General features: G+C 36.7%; 1 long non-coding RNA gene across 2 annotated transcripts; it reads right to left on the minus strand.

Annotated features, from left to right (window-relative positions):
- Nucleotides 1-5150: 5150 nt before the first annotated feature.
- On the minus strand, nt 5151-6957 carry LOC148761212 (uncharacterized). Of its 2 annotated transcripts, none has more exons than XR_016028079.1 (3): nt 6861-6957; nt 6128-6211; nt 5151-5292 (listed from the first exon to the last, which is right to left on the minus strand). It is a non-coding gene; the product is annotated as an uncharacterized LOC148761212 (long non-coding RNA). The 2 variants fall into 2 exon arrangements; XR_016028080.1 differs by having other exon boundaries at nt 6128-6251; nt 6861-6950.
- Nucleotides 6958-14489: the final 7532 nt, after the last annotated feature.

The raw sequence follows: 14489 nt of genomic DNA on the forward strand, positions 1-14489 counted from the left end.
CGCGAATCGAATCACACCTTTCATCATCCAATAAATACCACAAATTATCACAATAGTATAATCAAATAAGATTTAATACTTGGAAATTTCAAATTATTACCTTTCCAAGGAGAAACCTTAAGAAAAACTTTATCGTCGACTTCAAACTCCAAATCTTTCCTTCGTTTATCCGAATAATTCTTCTGCCTATCTTGAGCTGTCTTTAATCGCTCTCGGATAACTTTGACCTTATCGTTTGTCAAATCAATCAATTCCACATTCACCAATTTCCTTTCACCTACTTCATCCCAACAGAGCGGAGTTCGGCATTTCCTTCCATACAAAGCCTCGTATGGTGCCATCCCAATACTAGACTGAAAACTGTTATTATAAGCAAACTCCACCAATGGCAAGTGTCTGTCCCAACTCCCGATAAAGTCAATGACACAAGCCCGTAACATATCCTCCAAGGTCTGAATAGTTCTCTCAGATTGACCATCTGTCTGTGGATGAAAGGCAGTACTAAATCTCAATTTAGTTCCAAGAGCTTCCTGAAATTTCGGCCAAAATCGAGAAGTAAATCGAGGGTCTCGATCTGACACAATAGAAACTGGGACTCCGTGTAATCTCACAATTTCATCTATATAAATTCTTGCCAGCCTCTCAATAGAATACGTGCTATGGATAGCCAAGAAATGGGCGGACTTAGTCAATCTATCCACAATCACCAAAATAGCATCCTTCCCACTTTGTGTCCGCGGCAAACCCAATATAAAGTCCATAGTCACATGTTCCCACTTCCATTCAGGAATCGGTAAAGGTTGAAGAGTACCTGACGGTTTTTGATGCTCCGCCTTGATCTGTTGGCATGTGAGACATTTCGCTACAAACTCTGCTATGTCTCGTTTCATACCCGGCCACCAATAACTTTCTTTAATAGTCCGATACATCTTGGTGCTTCCGGGATGTAAAGCGTAGGCGGAAGAATGAGCTTCCTCCAAAATAGCTCGTCTCAACTGATCATCCTTAGGAACACAAATTCGGTCTCTAAGCATGAAAGTACCATCATCGCTGAGTCTAAACTCACTAGCTTCTCCATCTTGCAGCTTTTGAATTTCCTGTTTCAACCAATCATCATATTTCTGCAATTCTCTTATCTGATTCAACAATGAAGGTCTCACGACGAAACTAGCAAGTAGGGTTCCATCCTCACCATTATTCAACTGGATCCCTAGAGATTTCATCTCAAGTAACATCGGAAAATAAGAACTTTGAAGTGTTGCTAACGACGATGAGGATTTACGACTTAAGGCATCCGCTACAACATTTGCTTTTCCCGGATGATAATCAATCACTAAGTCATAATCCTTAATCAACTCCAACCATCGTCTCTGTCTCAAGTTAAGCTCTTTCTGGGTGAGCAAATACTTCAAACGTTTATGATCAGAAAAAATCCGACAACGCTCACCATATAAATAATGTCTCCAAATCTTCAATGCGAATACTACTGCTGCTAACTCCAAGTCATGAGTAGGGTAATTCGTCTCGTGCTTCTTCAACTGTCGGGAAGCATAAGCTATTACTTTCTCATCCTGCATCAACACACACCCTAATCCCAACTTAGATGCATCGCTGTATACCACAAATTCTTTTCCACTAACAGGAAGTGTTAAAACGGGAGCGGAGGTTAACCGGTTCTTTAGCTTCTGAAATCGATTCTCACAAACATCATCCCACTCATACTTAACTCCTTTACGAGTCAAACGAGTCAGAGGAGCTGCTATCAAAGAAAATCCCTGAACAAATCTCCGGTAATAACCGGCTAAGCCAAGGAAACTACGAATCTCAGTTACCGTTCTCGGTTGCTCCCATTGCAAGATTGCCTCAATCTTCTTGGGATCAACATAAATTCCAGCTCCGGACACCACATGTCCCAAGAAAACCACTTCCTTCAACCAGAATTCACATTTAGAGAACTTGGCATAGAGTTGTCTCTCGCGCAAAGTTTGCAACACAATGCGCAAATGGGCAACATGTTCATCATCATTCTTCGAATAAACCAATATGTCATCGATGAATACTATCACAAACTTATCCAAGTATGGATGGAACACCCTGTTCATAAGATCCATAAAAACTGCCGGGGCATTAGTCAAACCAAACGGCATCACCAGAAACTCATAATGCCCATAACGCGTCCTGAAGGCAGTCTTAGGTACATCCTGCTTCTTAATCCTCAACTGATAGTACCCAGATCTCAAATCAATCTTAGAGAATACCATAGCACCTCGTAATTGATCAAAAAGATCATCTATCCGGGGTAAAGGGTATTTATTCTTGATGGTCACTCGGTTCAGCTGACGGTAATCAATACACAATCGAAGAGTGCCATCTTTCTTCTTTACAAATAAGACTGGTGCTCCCCAAGGAGAAATGCTAGGGCGAATGAAACCTTTATCCACCAAATCTTGCAACTGGGCTTTCAGTTCCTTCAACTCTGCTGGAGCCATTCTATATGGAGGAATAGAAATAGGTGCGGTACCCGGAAGTAAATCAATAGGGAACTCAAGCTCTCGATTAGGAGGTATTCCCGGTAAATCATCAGGAAATACATCAGGAAACTCACTTACTATTGGGACATCCTCTAACTTAGGTTCCCCCTTTGAAGTATCGATCACGTATGCCAAATAAGTCGGATACCCTTTTTGCACTAATTTTGAAGCTTTGATGGCCGAGATTACACAAGATGGTAATACTCGACGTTCCCCTACAAACACAATCTCTGCTCCCTCCGAATTCCGAAGAACAACTTCTTTTCGGAAACAATCCACGTTCGCCCGATGTGCAGTTAACCAGTCCATACCTAATATTAAATCAAAATCCAAGATCTCTAGAGGAATTAAGTCACCCCTAAATTCTTCCTCACCTACCCTTACCCCACAGTCTCTATAACAAGTATTTCTAATCAACTGTTCTCCTAGAGGGGTATGCACTACAATTTCTTCCTCTAATGGTGACAGGTTTCTATCAGTAATTGATGCAAATGCCGTACTCACATAAGATCTATCTGAGCCAGAATCTATCAAAACATAAGCATCTTTATCAAATAAAGACATAGTACCTGTCACTGCTTTAGGTCGGACTCGTTCCTCATCTTCTGTCACAGCAAAAACTCTTGTCGCGGTACGAGTTTGTGGTCTCGAAGGTGGATGTGACGGGGTATTACTCTCCACACCAGACCGTATGGCTACTCCCTGTCTCGGTGGTAACCCAGAAGAATCTCTCCTCTGTATATCTGTGCGAGCTGGTGGAGATGATGCAGCTACAGTGGCTCGTCCTAACTGTGGGCAATTACTCCTAATGTGACCCGTCTGTCCACATTGGAAACATCTTGTTGGCCCTCTACATAGCCCACTATGATAATTCCCACAATTTCTGCATCTGTCAGAACCTCCGAGACTCTTCCCAGAACCAGTCATAGCAGATCTGCTAAACCTCGAAGGTCTCTGCTGTGATGGTGGAAATGGAGGTCGAGGTGATGTCACGGAAACAGAAGTAGTGCTCCCTGAAGTCGCTGAGTCCTTGCCTCTTTTTACTGGCTGACTAGAAGACATACCAGGATTCCTCCTTTTTGCAAACTCAGTCCGAATCCTTCTATTCTCAGTCGCGAGCTTCTCAGCCCGTAAAGCCATCTGTACCACCTTCTTATGTGGCTCCCTACCAATCACTGTCATTCGCTCTCTGATCTCATTACGGAGCCCTTCCTCGAAATAGCTGGCCTGATCTTGCTCAGATTTCACCAGATCCGGCACATATAACATCAACTCGTTAAAACGAGTCTCGTACTCCTCTACAGTTAGATTTCCCTGTTTCAAACTCAGAAATTCTCTCTTCTTTTCTTTTTGATGGAAATAAGTGAAATACTGACCATCGAATTCCCTGAGAAAATCGGACCATGTTTGAGCAGTAGCGGAACGGGACTTCACCGAATTCCACCAAGTACGAGCCCTCTTCTCTAATAATCTCGTAGCCACCATCAGCTTCATGTCATCATCTAATCCCATATCAGAGAGAGTCTCGGACACCTGATTAATCCAGTCCTTTGCCACAGTGGCATCCAACTCACCAGTGAAAGATACACAACCCAATTGCCTAGCCTCCTTCAGCTTCTTGGAAATGGATACATCCTGTATTGGTGGTGGAACTAAATGAGTAGCTGGAGGCACTACAGGTGGAACTTGACCAGTCTGAGCTTGACCAGCCATTGCTGCAAAGAAAGCTGCCAATGCCTGTGCTGCCTCAGTAGGCATGGCGAGAATACCAGTAGGTGGCTGAGGAGATGGAGGATGTGGAGGACGATCGGCCTGCTCAGCAGCAGGTGCTGCCCGAATGGTAGATGCAGTTGATTCCTCCTCTACTGTATCTGGCTGATGACGTTGGGAACGACCTCTTCCCCTCCCAACCGATCTAGTGAAAGGTGGGCGTCCGCGTCGAGGAGGCATTATAATCTATAAAAAAAATACGAGCAAGTTTAGGTAACCTTAGGCTCTATATGCAAATGCATGCATTCTATTCAACCTAACCTAACTTAACTTAATCCGAGGCCACACTGATATTGTAAATATTTAAAACAACTTTAAAACTAAAAACTTTGATCTTGAAAACCAAAAGCTCTGATACCAATCGAATTGTCACGACCCGGTACTCCCCTCGAGCCCGTGACAACCGCCGCGGTGTCCCGGTAGACACTTATTGCCCGGAATGTCAACCCGAAACCCCGCAAGGTTTTACTATCAGTTTCTCTGTTCCCTTGTGAGCAACCATTGTCAAATATCGTGTTCTAAAATATTTTAAGCTGTTTCCAACTTTAAACAAATAAAATATTAATTTTTCGTCTCACAAGGGTATTTTGGTCATTTTTCTCAAAAATTTTAAAACTGGCTAAAACGTAATATACAAGTACAAAACACACAATTCATATTCAAAATGAGTTTAAAAGTCTAAAATCTTCATTTAAAACGAAATTATGGGTATTTGAATATAATAAGAAAATAAAAGAAATATTAAGTAAAATATTCTATTTTCTTATAAAACAATATTTATAGAGTTATACGTGAATAATTTTTATAGCGTAAAAGCTAAATAAATTTATACATACTTAAATACAATAAGCCAAAATATTTAATTTAATTTACAATAACAAGAGTGCCCCCGAATAAACAAAAGTAAAGAGGACTGTGAACCTACGGTTTGGAAAATGCAGATCCCACTGTAGTCCTCGATGAGATCAGCTATCTACAGTCTATACTGAACCTGAAATGGGTGGAAAGGAGGGTGGTGAGATTATAAAATCCCAATGAGTAAACAAACATCATCATAAACATCTAGAGTTGAGTACATGGAGACAATAAAGTAAATCATCATAAACTGGGTTATAGCATTATAACACATTTTGTTCAAAACACGTAAAGAGGCTTATGAATCTCATAAAAATCTAGGCTTGTGCCATAAATCCATTCTCGGGGACACCTTGGCCGAGGCATCCTACCGAGACCGCCAAGGCTATTAAAATTCACATTTCACATAAATCATGTTTTTGTTTTGAAAACATAGCCGTTCCTTGGCGTTGGCTGAGTTCCCCCTCACGTGGTGGTTTAGCGTGAAGTGAACCCTAAATTTTACCCCAGGAGATACCCTACGCGCCTCTCCGTTCGAGGTAAGAATATAATGGGGTTTACCGTGCCCCTCTAAAAGGCTGATCCACAGAAACCCCCTACTGCAGTGATTAATTAATATATAATCCACCATATAATAAAACTCAATAACATGATATGGCAATTTTGTAATTCGTAGTTTTTCAAGGTAACCAAACAATTCGCATTTCAATACAATTGCCAACTAGCCAATCATGCTCGATTTATCATAAGCCAGTTAATTTAAATAATCAAATTGTCACAATTAACAGTCTCCGTGTACTCTATTTTTCAAAATCACTATTAATTTCAAAACAATTTATAATTTAATTTCATTGAAACTCATTTATTCATAAAACATGAAAATTTATCTTTTTAAATTCCTTTTTCCATAGAATTCATGAAAGCATCTAAAAACCACCCTAGATAATTAAAATGACAGTAAGTTTACTCACAATGTCTAGAATGCAGACTTTCGAAGCACTCTGTCTACTGGTCCTCGGATGCAATTTCCTTGCCTTTATCGGAGGACTCACCACCTTGACACAGTACAAAATCGAGAGTTTCACCAAGTTGGTACTAAATCAAAATTAAACTAATTTAGACTACCAATGCATGATATGGAATGCAAAAATGCACTGGTAACTATCTAAACCCGGTATTGGCCTAATTCGTCTTATCACCCGATTAAATTCCTAACGGGTCCGTTTAAACTCCAATTTAATTCTTTTCAGTTTCTATACCTCAATTGCACCCAAATTAACTTAATGTCCCTCAGTGTGGTGCAAATTATCAGTCCCAACAGAAAATTACGAAAATACCCCTAGTGGGTAAAAATTCGTATTTTTGCTCTGAAAATTCCCATTATTTTTCTAGGCTCATAATTCATCATTCCTTAACCAATTCTCCTAGAATAAAATCAAACTCATCCTCACTCACTACATGGTAAATTCAGCCATTAATGGTTGGGGGAGAAAATAAATTCTTTTCTTGTTGTTTTGTTTCTAAATATGCTAAACTAACTAAAAACACTAACATAAATTAAAATCAAATAAATCCAACAACTTTCTCTCTCCTAACCCATTTTTTCCAGAATTTAATTCATCATGAAAACATGTAATTTAATCATGGAAAATAAAGAGAAATGCTTGGGAATAAGAAAACTCAAGCTTAATAGAAAAAACTCACCTTTTTCACTTAATTTCCTTGAAAATTCACACTTTTTCTTTGATTTTCTCTCTCTAGGGTTTTGTTTTTATTTTCTCTCTCTTCTTGCTGGTTTGGCCGGCCATGGGGTGGAAGATGGGCTGATTTTGTGCCTTTTAAAAAGGAAAATAATAAATTAATAAAGGCATGACACATGGCATCATGTCATTGGCCCGTTTTTAAAATTTTAAAAATTTAAACATTTTGTCTCCACCACATGTTTAGTCAAGGGTCAAAGATGAAGACAAAGGAAGACCATGTGCTGGAAAAAATATCCTGGTGGTGAAAAATTACAATTTTGCCCCTGAGGTGGCAAAATTATCATTTTACCCCTATACTCCAAATTATACCGAAATTAAAATTTTTCACTTCTAAACCTCAAATCATACTTCAATAAGTCAAATTATACTCTAATAAGTCAAATGGGGTCAAAAAAATCTTTTCTAAAATTCCCATTTTGTCCCCAGGTGGCAAATGACCATTTTGCCCCTAGTTAGTGAAAATTCCGATTTGACTCCAAATTGATCCTCAAACTCCAAATTACCATTTTAAGTCATCCATGAACTGTGAAACTCTTAATCTCACCTTAAAATTCCTATTTGATCTAGTTCGAGGATTAAATAAACTTTGTTGTACCTCTAGGTACAATACCGACTTTTGTAATTTTTTCGGGACTCTCCTAGCATGCAATCATGCTATCATCACATGTATGTCATGAATAGTATTTTATAAGGTCGGGCTTTACATTAATGTTAATTACTAATATATAAATCTTGTGAATGCTTTAAGATATATTGATATTAGCATATATATCAACATACACAAAAACAAAATAAAAGCATAAATATATTGAAAAAATTATTTAAATGAAAAATGTTGCCCTTGTAGCAAGGGCTCTAATTTTCTTTCATGGTACAAGTATATGGCTCTAAAGCCATCTTCCATGTCAAATACCCTTATGACATGTTTTGGTTCAAAGAATGAAATAGTTACATTTTAAGAATAATATAAGGTAAAAACAGAATGAAATGATTATTATATAATTTAGTTAATAGAATAAAATTATCGTTCCAATATAATTTTAATATTTTGTTGGTAAAAGTGCCTTTAGAATAACTAAGCAATAAATGATAACATGACAAAAATACTTTTTATCACAATTCAGGATTTATTTTCATTAGAAGAAAAAAATACCCTTTATTATAGTTTAGTAAAATTTTTACCTAAAGATAAAATTATCGTTCCCTATAATTTAATAATATTTATGTCAAAAGATGAAATTATCCTTGACTATAATTTAATAATATTATCATAAAAAATACAAAATATCGTTTAATATAATCTAATAATTTTTATTAAAAGACAAAAATGCCTTTCATCATAATTTAAGGTTGATTTTTATCAAAAGATAGAAATACTCTTTATTATAATTTAGTAAAACTATACCAAAAGATAAAATTACCCTTTACTATAATTTAATAATATTTACGTCAAAAGATGAAATTATCCTTGACTATAATTTAATAATATTTTCATAAAAAGAGAAAATATCTTTTTATTATAATCTAATAATTTTTTATCAAAAGACAAAAGTATCTTTTAATGCAATTTAATAATAATTTTACTTATTATAATTTTGGAAGATTTGTGGTGGAAGGTGTTTGGTTTTTTTTCTTTTTAATTAAATAATTAACAAATTTGGAAATGGCAACTTAAGAAGCACGAGCAAAATTATCCTACGCACGATCTGGAGATGATAACAATTTTATTTGCCTTAAAGATTTGAAGATACTATTTGTAGGAGATAGCCTGCAAAATATATTGTCACGACCCGAAACCTGCCTCAGGCCCATGATAATCGCCGCGACGTCCCGATTGACACTCATTATTCGGAATGCCAACCGGAACCCCGCAAGGCTTACATATCAGTTTCTTTCCTTTCCTGTGAGCAATCATTGTTAAATATCGAGCTTTTAGAGAATATATACTATTTTAGATCAAAAACAATCAAAATAAAATTCTCGCCACACAAGGGTATTTTGGTCATTTTTTTCTTAAAAATTTCGAAACTGGCTAAAACGTAATATACAAGTACAAAACACATAATTCATATTCAAAATGAGTTTAAAAGTCTAAAATCTTCATTTAAAACGAAATTACGGTTATTTGAATATAATAAGAAAATAAAAGAAATATTAAGGAAAATATTCTATTTTCTTATAAAACAATATTTATAGAGTTATACGTGAATAATTTTTTTTTATAGCGTAAAGGCTAAATAAATTTATACATACTGAAATACAGTAAGCCAAAATATTTAATTTAATTTACAATAACAAGAGGGCCCCCGAATAAACAAAAGTAAAGAGGACTGTGAACCTACGGTTTGGAAAATGCAGATCCAATGGTAGTCCTCGATGAGATCAGCTATCTACAGTCTATACTGAATCTGAAATGGGTGGAAATGAGGGTGGTGAGATTATAAAATCCCAATGAGTAAACAGACATTATCATAAATATCTAAAGGCGAGTAAAATGGAGGCAAGTTTAAACAACAAATTTCAACCCATTTCATAATGTTTTCAATTTGTTTCTTAAACCATAAAATATTTGTAATTTACCAAAACAGTTGTTAAGGCTTATGTCTTTTATTAAAACAAGGCTCAAGCCAAAACTAATCCTCGGGGATACCTTGGCCGAGGCATCTAACCGAGTCCACCAAGGGTGTTAAAATATTCACACGTGAAACACATTTTTATTTTTAAAACCAGCCGTTCCTTGGCGTTGGCCGAGTTACACATTCACGTGGGGGTTCGACGTGAAGTGAGCTCTAATACTACCCCGGGAGTTACCCTCCTTGCCTCTACAACCGGAGTAACTATATAACTGGGTTTAGCGTGCCCCTCTAATAGGCAGTCCACGAAAACCCATCACTGCAGTGACTAACCCACCAATTTTAATAAAATTTCGACAGTATAACGTGGCTTTTATTTATTTATCCAGCCTGCATAGTAAAACAACTTACATAAATTTCCCAATGCATTCACAAAATATAGCCACATATACTCATTTCTCATAAGCCATTCCTAGAAAAATATATATTTTTCAAGTCAATTTGCAGCCTCCAATTACTCAATTTCATAATCAATACAATATATTTTTATTTATCACATTTAGTACTAAAACATCAAAAATCCCTTTTTCATTTCATAAAATACATAAAGGGCATTTAAAAATAAACTCTAGATAATTTACAATAATAATAAGTTTACTCACCGTTTGTACAAACTAAAAGCTTTCTAAGCGCCCCGATCACTACTCGTCGGGTACGACTTCTTTGCCTTTTCCGGAAGGCTCTCCTCCTAGACTGTAAAACCCGACCCTATAAATACATGTCATGACATACATGCATTGAGTAGCATGTTATTACGCTAGAAAAGCACCTAAGAATAAACGAAACCTGATATTGTACCTAACGGTACACTTAAATTTATTTAACCTCGAACTAGTTCAAATAGGAATTGTAGGATGAAATTTAATATTTTATAGTCCATGAATGACTAAAAATGATTGTTCGGAGTTCGAGGGTTCATTTGGGGTAAAATTAGAAATTTTGATATTTAAGGGCAAAATCGTCATTTTGCCACCTAAGATAATAATTTGATCATGGAGTGAAATTTTTGACCAAGATTAACTATTTGGAGTATAATTTAATGATAGGAAGTGAAAAAGTTTAATTCTGGTGATTTTTGGAGTGTAGGGGCAAAATCGTAATTTTGCCACCCATGGACAAAATTTGAGATTTTGAGAGAATTTAGATCAAATTTGACAAATTGGAGAATGGTATGAGTATAAGGGGTGAAAAATATGTCTATGGACAATTTTTCAATTTTTGGGGCAAAAATGTAATTTTTGACTTTTACGGGGGCAAAAGTGTAAATTGCAAAAATTACTCCACCGAGACTTTGGATGAGTCTGAGAATTTTATCTAAGCTATGAATATATGAGACAAGTGTATGGTGAAAATTTGGAAACAAATGGATGAAATTTTAAAAATGGGCCAATGGGAAAGTGACACATGGCATTTTTTAATGAAATAATATTATTTTAATGAAAAGTCAGCCATTTAAACCCAAATTTTGAGTGCTGGCCGGCCATAAGGAAGAAAAACAGAGGAAATAGAGAGGAAAGGAAGAAGAAAAGAAAAACCAAAGAGAAACAAGAAAATTCAAAGAGAAATTCGCGGTTTTCGACCGTTTACGCGTCTAACGGTAAGATTTTTCGATTTTAGCTTGATTTCTACCTTTCCTATGCCTTTATTTCCATTTAGCATGCTTGAGGAGAGAGATCAAAAAGTGATATCAAGGGCTGGACGAAATTCTAGGAGAGAGAAATTGAAATTTTTAGGTTTTGATTTTTAGTTAAATTGATAGTTTTAGTTAGTTAAATGTGTTTAGAAATTAAATTGGGCAAGAAATCAGTAAATTTTCACAATACCCACTCTTGGCTGGATGCTCAATGCTGTACAATGATGATGAATTGATTTTATTCTAAGGAAAATGAAGAGAAATGATGAAAAACGATTAAACGTGATAGAAAAACAAAGTAGAAAATTTACCGAGTTAATGTCCCATTTTTGGCCGAATTTTCCAAGGAAGGGAGTGAGCTGATTTTGTTGTTTTTAGAAGGTTATTGGCTGATATTTAATGGTTAGAAATGTTGGAGAGAGAATGGGATGATTTAGAGCTAAAATGGAGCGCGTTAGCAATTTATCGGGCAAAGTGCCAAAAATAGGTTAATACCGCATTTAAGTCGTTTTAGGCTATTGCATTTCATACCATGCATTAGTATAGGATTTAAGTTAATTATATAGTGATTTAGCATCAATGTGATGAATTGTGTAAATTTTTGTAATGTGTCTAGGAGGAGAGCCTTCCGGAAAAGGCAAAGAAGTCGTACCCGACGAGTAGTGATCGGGGCGCTTAGAAAGCTTTTATTTTGTACAAACGGTGAGTAAACTTATTATTATTGTAAATTATCTAGAGTTTATTTTTAAATGCCCTTTATGTATTTTATGAAATGAGAACGAGATTAAAACGAGATTTTTGATGTTTTAGGAATAAATGTGACAAATAAAAATATATTGTATTGATTATGAAATTGAGTAATTGGAGGCTACAAATTGACTTGAAAAATATATATTTTCCTAGGAATGGCTTATGAGAAATGAGTATATGTGGCTATATTTTGTGAATGCATTGGGAAATTTATGTAAGTTGTTTTACTATGCAGGCTGGATAAATAAATAAAAGCCACGTTATATTGTCGAAATTTTATTAAAATTGGTGGGTTAGTCACTGCAGTGACGGGTTTCCGTGGACTGCCTATTAGAGGGGCACGGTAAACCCAGTTATATAGTTACTCCGGTTGTAGAGGCGAGGAGGGTAACTCCTGGGGTAGTATTAGAGTTCACTTCACGTCGAACCCCCACGTGAATGTGTAACTCGGCCAACGCCAAGGAACGGCTGGTTTTAAAAATAAAAATGTGTTTCACGTGTGAATATTTTAACACCCTTGGCGGACTCGGTTAGATGCCTCGGCCAAGGTATCCCCGAGGATTAGTTTTGGCTTGAGCCTTGTTTTAATAAAAGACATAAGCCTTAACAATTGTTTTGGTAAATTACAAATATTTTATGGTTTAAGAAATAAATTGAAAACATTATGAAATGGGTTGAAATTTATTGTTTAAACTTGCCTCCATTTTACTCGCCTTTAGATATTTATGATAATGTCTGTTTACTCATTGGGATTGCAAAATATCACCCAACTCCTTTCCACCCATTTCAGGTTCAGTATAGACTGTAGATAGCTGATCTCATCGAGGACTACTATTGGATCTGCATTTTCCAAACCGTAGGTTCACAGTCCTCTTTACTTTTGTTTATTCGGGGGCCCTCTGGTTATTGTAAATTAAATTAAATATTTTGGCTTACTGTATTTCAGTATGTATAAATTTATTTAGCTTTTACGCTATAAAAATTATTCACGTATAACTTTATAAATATTGTTTTATAAGAAAATAGAATATTTCCCTTAATATTTCTTTTATTTTCTTATTTTATTCAAATAATCGTAATTTCGTTTTAAATGAAGATTTTAGACTTTTAAACTCATTTTGAATATGAATTATGTATTTTGTACTTGTATATTACGTTTTAGCCAGTTTTGAAATTTTTGAGAAAAAAATGACCAAAATACCCTTGTGTGGCGAAAATTTTATTTTGATTGTTTTTGATCTAAAATAGTAAATATTCTCTAAAAACTCGATATTTAACAATGATTGCTCACAGGAAAGGAAAGAAACTGATATGTAAGCCTTGCGGGGTTCCGGTTGGCATTCCGGATAATGAGTGTCAATTGGGACGTCGCGGCGATTGTCATGGGCCTGAGGGAGGTTCCGGGTCGTGACAATTCTATTGGTATCAGAGCTTTTGGTTTTAAAGATCAAAGTTTTTAGTTTTAAAGTTGTTTTAAAAATTTACAATATCAGTGTGGCCCCGGATTAAGTTAAGTTAGGTTAGGTTAAATAGAATGCATGCATCTGCATATAGAGCCTAAGGTTACCTAAACTTGCTCGTATTTTTTATAGATTACAATGCCTCCTAGACGCGGACGTCCACCTCTCACTAGATCGGTTGGGAGGGGAAAAGGTCGTTCCCAACGTCATCAGCCAAATACAGTAGAGGAGGAATCAGCTGCATCTACCATTCGGGCAGCACCTGCTGCTGAGCAGGCCGATAGTCCTCCACATCCTCCATCTCCTCAGCCACCTACGGGTATTCCCGCCATGCCTACTGAGGCAGCACAAGCATTGGCAGCTTTCTTTGCAGCAATGGCTGGTCAAGCTCAGACTGGTCAAGTTCCACCTGTAGTGCCTCCAACTACTCCTTTAGTTCCACCACCAGTACAGGATGTATCCATTTCCAAGAAGCTGAAGGAGGCTAGGCAATTGGGTTGTGTATCTTTCACGGGTGAGTTGGATGCCACTATGGCAAAGGACTGGATTAATCAGGTTTTAGAGACTCTCTCTGATATGAGATTAGACGACGACATGAAGCTGATGGTGGCTACGAGATTATTAGAGAAGAGGGCTCGTACTTGGTGGAATTCGGTGAAGTCCCGTTCCGCTACTCCTCAGACATGGTCTGATTTTCTCAGGGAATTCGATGGTCAGTATTTCACTTATTTCCATCAGAAAGAAAAGAAGAGAGAATTTCTGAGTTTGAAACAGGGAAATCTAACTGTAGAGGAGTACGAGACTCGTTTTAACGAGTTAATGTTATATGTGCCAGATCTGGTAAAATCTGAGCAGGATCAGGCCAGTTATTTCGAGGAAGGGCTCCGTAATGAGATTAGAGAGCGGATGACAGTGACTGGTAGGGAGCCGCATAAGGAGGTGGTACAGATGGCTTTACGAGCTGAGAAGCTCGCGACTGAGAATAGGAGGATTCGGACTGAGTTTGCAAAAAGGAGGAATCCTGGTATGTCTTATAGTCAGTCAGTAAAAAGAGGCAAGGACTCAGCGATTTCAGGGAGTACTACTTCTGTTTC

Source organism: Theobroma cacao, chromosome 8 (genome assembly GCF_053813885.1).
Source record: "Theobroma cacao isolate CCN51 chromosome 8, ASM5381388v1, whole genome shotgun sequence".
Lineage (NCBI taxonomy): Eukaryota > Viridiplantae > Streptophyta > Magnoliopsida > Malvales > Malvaceae > Theobroma > Theobroma cacao.